The following is an 8,914-nucleotide window of genomic DNA, read 5'->3' on the forward strand; positions in this document are numbered from 1 at the left end:
AGTTTTGCCAGGCCCGAGGGGGATAAAAAGAAAAAAAAAAAAAAAAAAAAAAAAAAAAAAAACTAAGAATCTGCAAAAGACTGGACACTTTTTTAAAATTTTTGTTCTGCTGTTGTTGGTTTTCCTCAAACCCGGTCCAAAGCAAACGTGAAATGAGTCAAAATGAACATCTGATATAATATAGGGTGGACCTTGAGAAATGGGATTCAATTGGGTTCAGTTAAAGAGATGAAAGGTTTTAAACTACATTAGACTATTTAACGATTTTTATGGTAAATCTTCCTAAATTGGTCAGATTTTCCAACATTTACACCACAGAAAAAAATGTTTTTTTTTTGTTGTTGTTTTTTTAAATCAGCCTTCCTGCTTTGCTGTAACTCTCACTGTGTTTCAATTCATTCTTAACAATTCTCCTTTATTGCATGCAAAAAACACACAATAGAAATTATAAAAAGGCTGCTGCTGCGGTGCTGCAGCTCCTCCGTGCACAAATTCTCCTCCTCACGTAGCATGCCATGTGCTTAAAGCGCCTTATTTCTCTCCTGGAGTAAAACTCATCAAGCGTGACAGAAGACATGGACTGATCAATGCTGTGGTTATCCCCCATTCTCTTCCCTCTGTTCGAGCACGAGAAGGCAAAAAATAGATCCCCCCCCACTCACCCCCCACCTCCTCCTGTTGAATGCAAATAGATTGACTTGGCCTCTCACGATCACAATAGACGCTCTTTCAAGTCTGCCTCATCTGCGCTCCATTCAACTGTTACTGTCATTTAGGTGAAGGAGTCAGCTTATGGCAGCTGTGCAGCACATCATACAGAAGATTGAAATGAAAATGAGGCATTTCTCAAAATAGCTATGTGGGGCAGGGAGGGAGAAGCAGGGGTGAAGACGCGACTTTCTGCTTATTTCAGAGCTCAGGCGTTGTTGGACTTCTTGAACGCCTCTAAGATGTGTCACGGGCGTTATGATGGATCGCAGGGTGTCGTGTGCGCCACATTAACTTTGTGACCAGTTTACACACCGTGCAAGTGTGACATGCAGAAGGGAGAGAAAGAGAAGCGTGTTGCTATGAGCACATAGTCCTATTTTTGTAGGGGCGAAAAAAGAGAAATGAATTAGTAAAATGGAATCTTTTTGATGATCTGAAATGTGGATTCTATTAATGCAATCTACATAAAAGAAGTGCAGGATTGATGTATTTAGACTTTTTCTACAGGTTATCAATGATGCTGAATTCAAGTTTATTCACCACCACTCACACACAAGATCATTTAAATTGCTTCGCAGGAAAATAAGGGAAGAGACGTACAGAATTTAACTCAAAACATAAGAAACAATCATTCTTTTTTTTGTCCCACAGTGGGGAAATTTGGGTACCTCAGCAGCAAGGTAAAAATAAATGAAAGCATGCATATTCATGTTCAGTCAAAGGAAAAATATATGAAAACAGAACAATTATATGAGGATATGAAACTCTACAATGCAGGAAATTTTAAACATTTTAAAAAATTAACAAAAATAGCATGATTAGGTTAAAAGAAATGAGTTGCTGAGAAGGATAATTTAAAGAAAAAAACTGCAGGATACACATTTGTGCATAAAAGAACCCCAACAGACTGATTTACTGGGAAAAAAAATTCCAAAAATGTACTAAAATTAAAGCCTCACATAAAAAACCAGAAATGTAACTGACTGTAGTGGACTATGTTCATGTGGTGAAACAGAAATGCAAATAAATATGCGGAAACAGAGAGCACATGTGTGAGAAGGCCTGAAATCGTAAAACATGGAGGTGGCAGCATAATGCTGTGGGGCTGAACGCTTTTTCACCTCTTCAGCATGCAATCAAGATCTGCAAAACTCACAAGCCTGTTGTGTAACAGCAGGGGAACATCTAAAACATGCAGGATGCTCTCTGATGACAGGGATTCAGAACCATTGGTTTATATCAAAGAATGTGGCTGCTAGAATGGTCCAATCAAAGTCCAGCCCTAACTCAAACTGAGAATATATGGCAATGCTTTAAAACTGACAACACATATTCTCCTGTCAATCTGGACCTGTTTTTTTCTCTCTCAAAGGACAAAGTAATGAATACAGTAACGTTTCTGGTTGGAGCATGGCAGAAGACGTATTACCTCTTGAATGTTTTTACATGGAACTGTATATGACAAATCTCCAGTATCTACTAATCCACAAATGAAACCAGAGACACAACATTTTTATCCGTTTTTAAAATACCAGACAGTGAAAACAGGAGCACGTCAGATCAGAAGGTGCCGTTTGTTTTTCCCACACCTAGGGCAACACCCTGCGCTATAAATTTAAAGAGCATTTGTTGAGGGAAAAAAAAAAAATCATATTTCTAGAAGACGCGTTAGCGACAACAGGCATAAAGAAGGCACTCTTCTTTTACTAGGATGATTCAGTGCATTAAAATGCTGATCGAATTCAGAGTTTGCAGCCGTGACTCATTATGTCGCGGCTGCAACCATTAGCAGCCGTTGCCATGATGTGTCCACATGCAGGTGCATTAGGGCTCCAGGCAGCGCCTGTTGTTGCTCACTGGGGACGTGGGATTTGTGCGCTGACGCAAGCGGCCGTCTCCCGCGGGCAGCCATGCAGGTAAATAAACTGGTGGTTGTGTGCGGAGGAGAGACGTCACAGGGAGAGATTAAAGAGCCCCGCTGATTGCTGCTGGAGCAACTAGATCTGAGTAATTCAACTCTTAACTTGAACTTGCAGTTGTTGGAATTTTCTCAGTAAAATTAACTCTTTCATTTTCAGTTTTTTTGTTTGTTTGTTTCTGTGGATGACTTTGTGATTGTCTCTTTATTCTTATAAGTCTGAGTTTGTGACTCATCCCACCTTAGTGAGTCACAGCCATCGACCGTATGATCAGTGACGTAATGTTTTTAATAACTCTTCTGTGTCGCTTTGACATTTTCGTAGCTTTTCAAGTGACCATTTGTGGCCTCAGCTGGGTTACGTCTGCATAAACGCATTATTTCTGTCTTGTTCTACTTTGGTCTCTGCCACGTATGTCTGCGATAGCGCTCTATTTCTGTTTAGATTATTCATGCGAAGGCAGGAACAGACACACACACGTGTGTGTGAGGGTTCTCATTAAGACAATAGCTGCCACTTTTAACAATGCATCAATTAGAGTGTGTCTCGTGTGAACAGTTAGCTTTGTTTGGAGCTCCATCCCTTCCCCGGTCTTGAATCCGCATCTTTGTCACCTCGAAAGAAAAGCACTTGTAACATCACAAGGCCCATCCACGGTTATCCCTCTTAACCATTATTCTTCTCCAATAAGCGCCGCAGCTCCCCTCAGGGTGACACGGCGACGTTTGCAGCAATTCAGGCCTAATCTGTCGGTGTTTGCCTGTTTTCTTTTTCGGATTGGCCGTTTTGTCCTCTTGTGGGCGCCTCGGGCACAGCTGACTATGACGGAGGGTGGCGGTGGGGGCCGGGGGGGGGAGGGGAGGAGGCGGTGGGGCTCTCATAAGGGACCCCATGGCCCGCTCCGCAGGGGAGGAGTTCCTAATCCAGGATTATTCTTCCAGACCCGCAGCCAGCTGGATTAGGGGTTAGTCGGTGGAAAAGGGCACCATCAGCACTCTTTCCTCCTGCAGCTCAGTGGATTAGACTCGCTGCAGACGCTGAGCTGCCCTGAGAGGTGCAGCGAGGCTCGCCGGTCCCCTCGGAGCTACTCCGCAGCACCATACATGGAAGTTGGGGGCGGCGGGGGGAGGCGGTTGAGTGCATGCATGCTCAAACACGACGTAGAGTTGATTTTTCCGTTCTTGACTTGAAGCGATCAAATGTGGTGTAGGGAGACACAATGGCTTTTATGGATTAATTGGGCTAGATGCAAATAGTTTTTCTAATGAGAGCATGTCTCTGGGCCTGTAGGAGCAGAACAGTTAGTGAGACGTTTCTTGTTACTTTGTCAAGTCATACTGCATCGGCAAGTAGACGTCTATCATTTCCTTCCATGTTGATTAAAATCAAGCAGATGGCAATCTCTTGTGTAACCTTTAAATGATTGAGATCAGTCTTTCCAAGGTTTTCATTAAACTTTTGCTGCTTTTTCAAATATTTTCTGCCCAGTACCTGATCATTCTCGGTACATTTTAATTTGTTAGCCTTACCAACCTTACTAAAAACCTTTACTCTACATTCACTCTTCTCTCTCATTGCGGTCAAAACTGCCTCTGTAGCTGTTTTGGTCTGCAACTACTTCTGCAGTCATTGTGCTGTTTGTTTCAGGCTTTACAGTATCAAAATGTTCAACTCTTTTAGGACATTTCTGCTATAACTTCTGCAGGGTCTTTAAATTTCATTTCAGTTGCACTTAAAGACATTACCATATTGAAACGCATGGAGATTCTTCAAAAATACTAAAGTTTGTGCATGGTGCACCTACCAAGCTTCTTCCACTTTCTTCAGTTTTTCATCACTCCCCATTGTCTTGGTAAAGCTCATTTACTTTCATCCAAAAACATCGATTGTTGTTAGGAAAGCTTTTAGAGCCAGTGACATCACACACACACCAACCTTTGAACAGTTTAATCACCTCTGAACAAAATCTTTTAACTCCTTGAATTTTCTCTTTTCACAAACAACAAATGCATCCAAGCATCTGTAATTTCGTCCACTTTCAGCCCATGTGTCTGTCATTGTGCTGAGCATGATACTCGTCTCTATTGTCTCTTCATTTGCAATTTTTATTTTTCCAATATTTCCTCCAATTTTTACTACTCTACAAGTTTCAGTTCAGTGTTTTCAATAAGTCAGCTCACCGACATAACTTTCAGATAATATTCACGCAGCATTTTCTCTGAAACATTTTATATCTTGTTTGCCTTAATCTATTTCCGGCTTTTATCTAAAAACCAAATAACATCCCAAAGAAACTCTGACTCATAAGCTTGTACTTTGCTGTAGTATTTGTCCTCTTAAAGTTTTTTTTTTCTTTTGCTTTTTTAAAATGTATGAGGTAATAAATTCAAGGTAAAATGAGTACAAAATCCAGCTTTCAAATGATGATTCTTCCAACTCTTATCCTTTGTAGGAAATTTAAGGCACTTTGGAACAGTTTGACTATGAACAACATGTTTAAAGTCTCAATCGGACTTTGACTAGACACTCCTTCTTTAAAACCCATTAAAAGGCCCTTGAACGGTGGTGTGGTTACAATCTGTGCCACGCATAGCACATAACACAAACGTACATTTTGGGATGCCGTTAGCCTACTTCTTGTTGACAGACGCTCTATTGAGGTCATTGTTTCAATTCTATGAGTCTGTCAGTAATCAGATGTGAGTGTGGCTCATGAAAGTGAGCTGACGTTTCCAGAAAAGGTGGTTAATCACACTTAATGATTTAAAGGAGGTGGGCATTACTTTATCACACAAGTCCAGGATGGTTTGGATACATAATAATTAAAAAAAACAAACATATTTTTCTAATGAGAGAGTGATGATCTAAAACATTTAAGTGTGAAAAATGAGGAAAACGGAGAACAAGGTGAATACTTGTATTGTGACAGTTCATTTGACTGGTCTGGATGTTTGAAAAATATCCACAATAACACAGTTTGACAACCCAATGAAAAGTTGTTTTTTTTCTTTATATCACCACAGCGATTCCCAAACAGCGAACTGTTGTGCCGAGGATCTCGTGTTCACTCGGGCTTATGTTTGTTGAAATGTGAGTGGATGATCAGAGCAGCAGAGCAGACACCAGCGCCAGTTCCCCCAGCCACTAATCAGTGCGTATTGATTGTGAAGTAGTCAATGAGAGTAAAGTCTCAATGTGCCCTCAAAGCTGCTGCTGACAGATCGATCAGGGCCTGCTGCTGCTGCTGCCGCCGAGCCTTTGTGTGACCAGAGTACGGGAAAGAGAGCGCATGGCAGAGTGCAACGTTTGCCTTCATGATAAGACAAAAAAAACCCTATAATTTACTATAAAATTTTTGTTATGCAAGATAAACAAATTAGCTTCTCTTTTCACTGCAAATGTTGCATGAAACAAATGCGTCCGGGAGTGTGAGACCTTTGCAGCTGCATTAACTCTCCATCAAAACCACATCCCATCTACTTAATGCAGATAAAGAGGCCATATTGAAATTGCCAGGTACCTAATTTGGTCTTTGTCACAGATAATTGAAATCACTCATCCCTGCCCCCCGCGGCCCCCTGTCTGAAGAAGAGGGGAGGAAAAAAAACGACAGGGGAGGGGAGGGACAGACAGAGAGAAATAGAGAGAGAGAGAGATAATTGCCTTATAAGGCAGTGGGCTGTTATGATTGTGACGTCTCATTCCCAGCAGCACCCTGGCAGATGATACAGTAAAGCCCAAGTCTCGGATCCGTCTGAAGAAAGCTGGCTCTCTCTCTCTTTCTCTCTCTCTGGCTCTGGTGTGACTGCTCCAGCTGTCTCAGTTTAGGATTGCATGTGTGCACATATATGTATGTGTAAATGTCTGCGCTGCCGAGGGCGGGGGATGGTGTGTGTGTGTGTGTGTGGGGTGCACAGTGCGATGCTTGCCACATTATTGACCACTGAGTTACTTCTCTGAGGGGGATTTCTGTTGAAATGTTTGTGGTGCGTATTTATGCGTGTGTGGTAGGGAGATAACACGAATGAGGAACAGGGAAATTTGTGGTGAGTGTTTACGTGAGGACAGAGGGCTGCGTTGAGTCAAGTGGGCAGGTGGAACAGCAGACATGCTTTGACTAAATTATTCTCTTTTTTTTAGGAGCAGGTCTTTTTTTGTCTTTTTCTGCAAGCCTCCTTTTCCCTCTGGTCCTTGTTGCATCTGTTCTCATCTGCTGTTCTCCTCTCCATCACTATCCGTCTCCATCTTCCTGCATCACAGTGTACCCTTCCCCCAACTTGACAGTCAGGCTCATGTGTGCATGCGTGTCTGTGTGCGTGCGTGTGCGTGCGTGTTTGTTCTCCCAGCTGGGGGCAGCAGTGGGGAGGGATGTTCTTTGGGGAAATGAAGGACGATATGCAGTCTGCTCTGCTCGGAAAAGCGTCAGTTCTCCTCCTCTCTGTCCTTTGTCAGATTCAAATTTCCTTTTTTATCAAACAAAATCTCCAATTTGCATTCTTCACCTCCTTTGTATGTTTGAACGTTTTTTTTTTCAATCCTGTCTTCTTTTATATTCCCACAATCCTCAGTGATGCACCAGGAATTATTTTTGCGATTCTTCCTGGTGGCTTTCCACCCAGGGCTGCATGCCCTGATGGGTGGCACAGTTACTGACTGGATAAAATGTATTTAAAAATAAAGAAGTTCCTTCATTTGTGCCCCTCTGATTGTTCACATCTCATTTTGCAAATCCAGTTTAGCATAGGCTTCATGAACTTCTTATTTTTAATGTTATTTGTAATGCCGTATCCCTGTGAAGTTATTGGAAATTAAATAACTTTGTAAAGTGACGGACGCCCTTCAAGCCAGTCAGACGTACTGTACATTATCTGTTTTGCTGAATCTTGCTAATTAAAACCAATTAAAATTAAAATGTTCACATATTGCTGTCGATGTTAGTAGATCATAATTTCACGAAAAAACTATTGTTAGCCTGGTGCTGTTTTGATTAGCTTAATTGTATTCCCATACAAAGTTACACCGGCTGAACCTGCCAGATATTAGAAAAATGAATAAATATATGAGTAAAAACCTCAAATGGATGTATCTACGCTGAACAGAGATTCTTTTAAACACAGTTTGAGATTGTCTTTTTTTTTTTTTTTTTTTTTTTTTTTCCAAAAAACATTTTTACAACAACATAGAGGCTGGAGCAGGCAAAAAGCACGGCACAAAGACCGGCCAACCTTGAACTCGGTTGTCAGACGTTGCTTATAGAAGGTTTAAGGTATAAGGAACCTTTATTCCATTCATTAATGAAGGCAATTCTTTGTTTAGACGGAGGTTGTTTAAATTCCTGTACATATATGTGTCTTTTTCCCATTAGGGTGTGTCAGGGGAGTTGGTGTGTGTTTAGTTGAGTGCAGGGCAGAAGAAGGAGGGGCTCCTTACCGTTCCTGGTGTTCTCTCAGCATCTCCCACTACTCCCTCCCACCCACAGAGCAAGGTCTCTCCCATTGCTTCCCTCTCCTCTAAGATCTTCCCTCGCCACCACCGCCCTCGTCTTCATTTATCTCGGCTCCTCTTCTTTCTGAAAGAAGAGCCACAAGCTCCCTTTCAATTATCCTCCCCGTCCTCTCGGCGGTCGCCTGGAGACAGCTTTTCTGTGCAAATATTTGCTTTTCATGAAAACGCTGTCATTGAGAGGCTTGCATAGGTGTGGGCACGGCACTGACAAAATGTTAATTGCGCCTTGGTGAGGCCCTCTCTTGCATTCTTCTCCTTGCAGGAATCTGGCAGGAGCTCAGACGAGGAACAGACGTCTGGGTCAGGGCAGGCTCAAGCAGGGAGAAACGGGAAGCAAGAGAAGAGGGGAAAAAAAGGGGAAGGAGTGGAAAAAACAGAGAGGGAGATGCAATCCCTTTTAGAGTGGGCATCCATTCTAATCCTCCTGGACTCAGGTCAGTCATGAACGTCAGGGAATTAGCATGGCGGCAACGCGTTTCCGCACCACTTAAAGGGACCTGAGCCTCACAGTACTCTAAGCTTATTAGAAGCTAACTGCAAGTGCATCAGCGTTTTCTTTGTTTCCTATGTTTTCAATCAGGATGTCTCTTAGTCCTCTAATGAAACATGTGTTTTTTATTTAAAAAAAAAAGAAAAAAAAAGCATTATTGCTTGTTTTATTATAGGCAGGGCAAAAAAAAACAAAAAACAAAAAAAAAAAAAACATACCCCCGGGGGAGTTCAGTTGTCAATTCTCCTACAACTGGATGAGGACCAAGAGGCCAGCTTGAAAGGAGGGA

At 42.0% G+C, this 8,914-nt stretch overlaps 1 long non-coding RNA gene across 2 annotated transcripts; it reads left to right on the forward strand.

Moving 5' to 3' along the window:
• The first annotated feature begins 2,536 nt into the window (after positions 1-2,536).
• On the forward strand, positions 2,537-8,481 carry LOC106956828 (uncharacterized). 2 transcript variants are annotated; one of them, XR_001426833.1, is made up of 2 exons: positions 2,537-2,627; positions 8,398-8,481. It is a non-coding gene; the product is annotated as an uncharacterized LOC106956828 (long non-coding RNA). The 2 variants fall into 2 exon arrangements; XR_001426835.1 differs by lacking the exon at positions 2,537-2,627 and adding an exon at positions 6,312-6,360.
• The last annotated feature ends 433 nt before the right edge of the window (positions 8,482-8,914 follow it).

The sequence above is a fragment of the Poecilia latipinna genome, unplaced genomic scaffold, assembly GCF_001443285.1.
Source record: "Poecilia latipinna isolate Pla-1442-1.1 unplaced genomic scaffold, P_latipinna-1.0 Scaffold42, whole genome shotgun sequence".
NCBI lineage: Eukaryota > Metazoa > Chordata > Actinopteri > Cyprinodontiformes > Poeciliidae > Poecilia > Poecilia latipinna.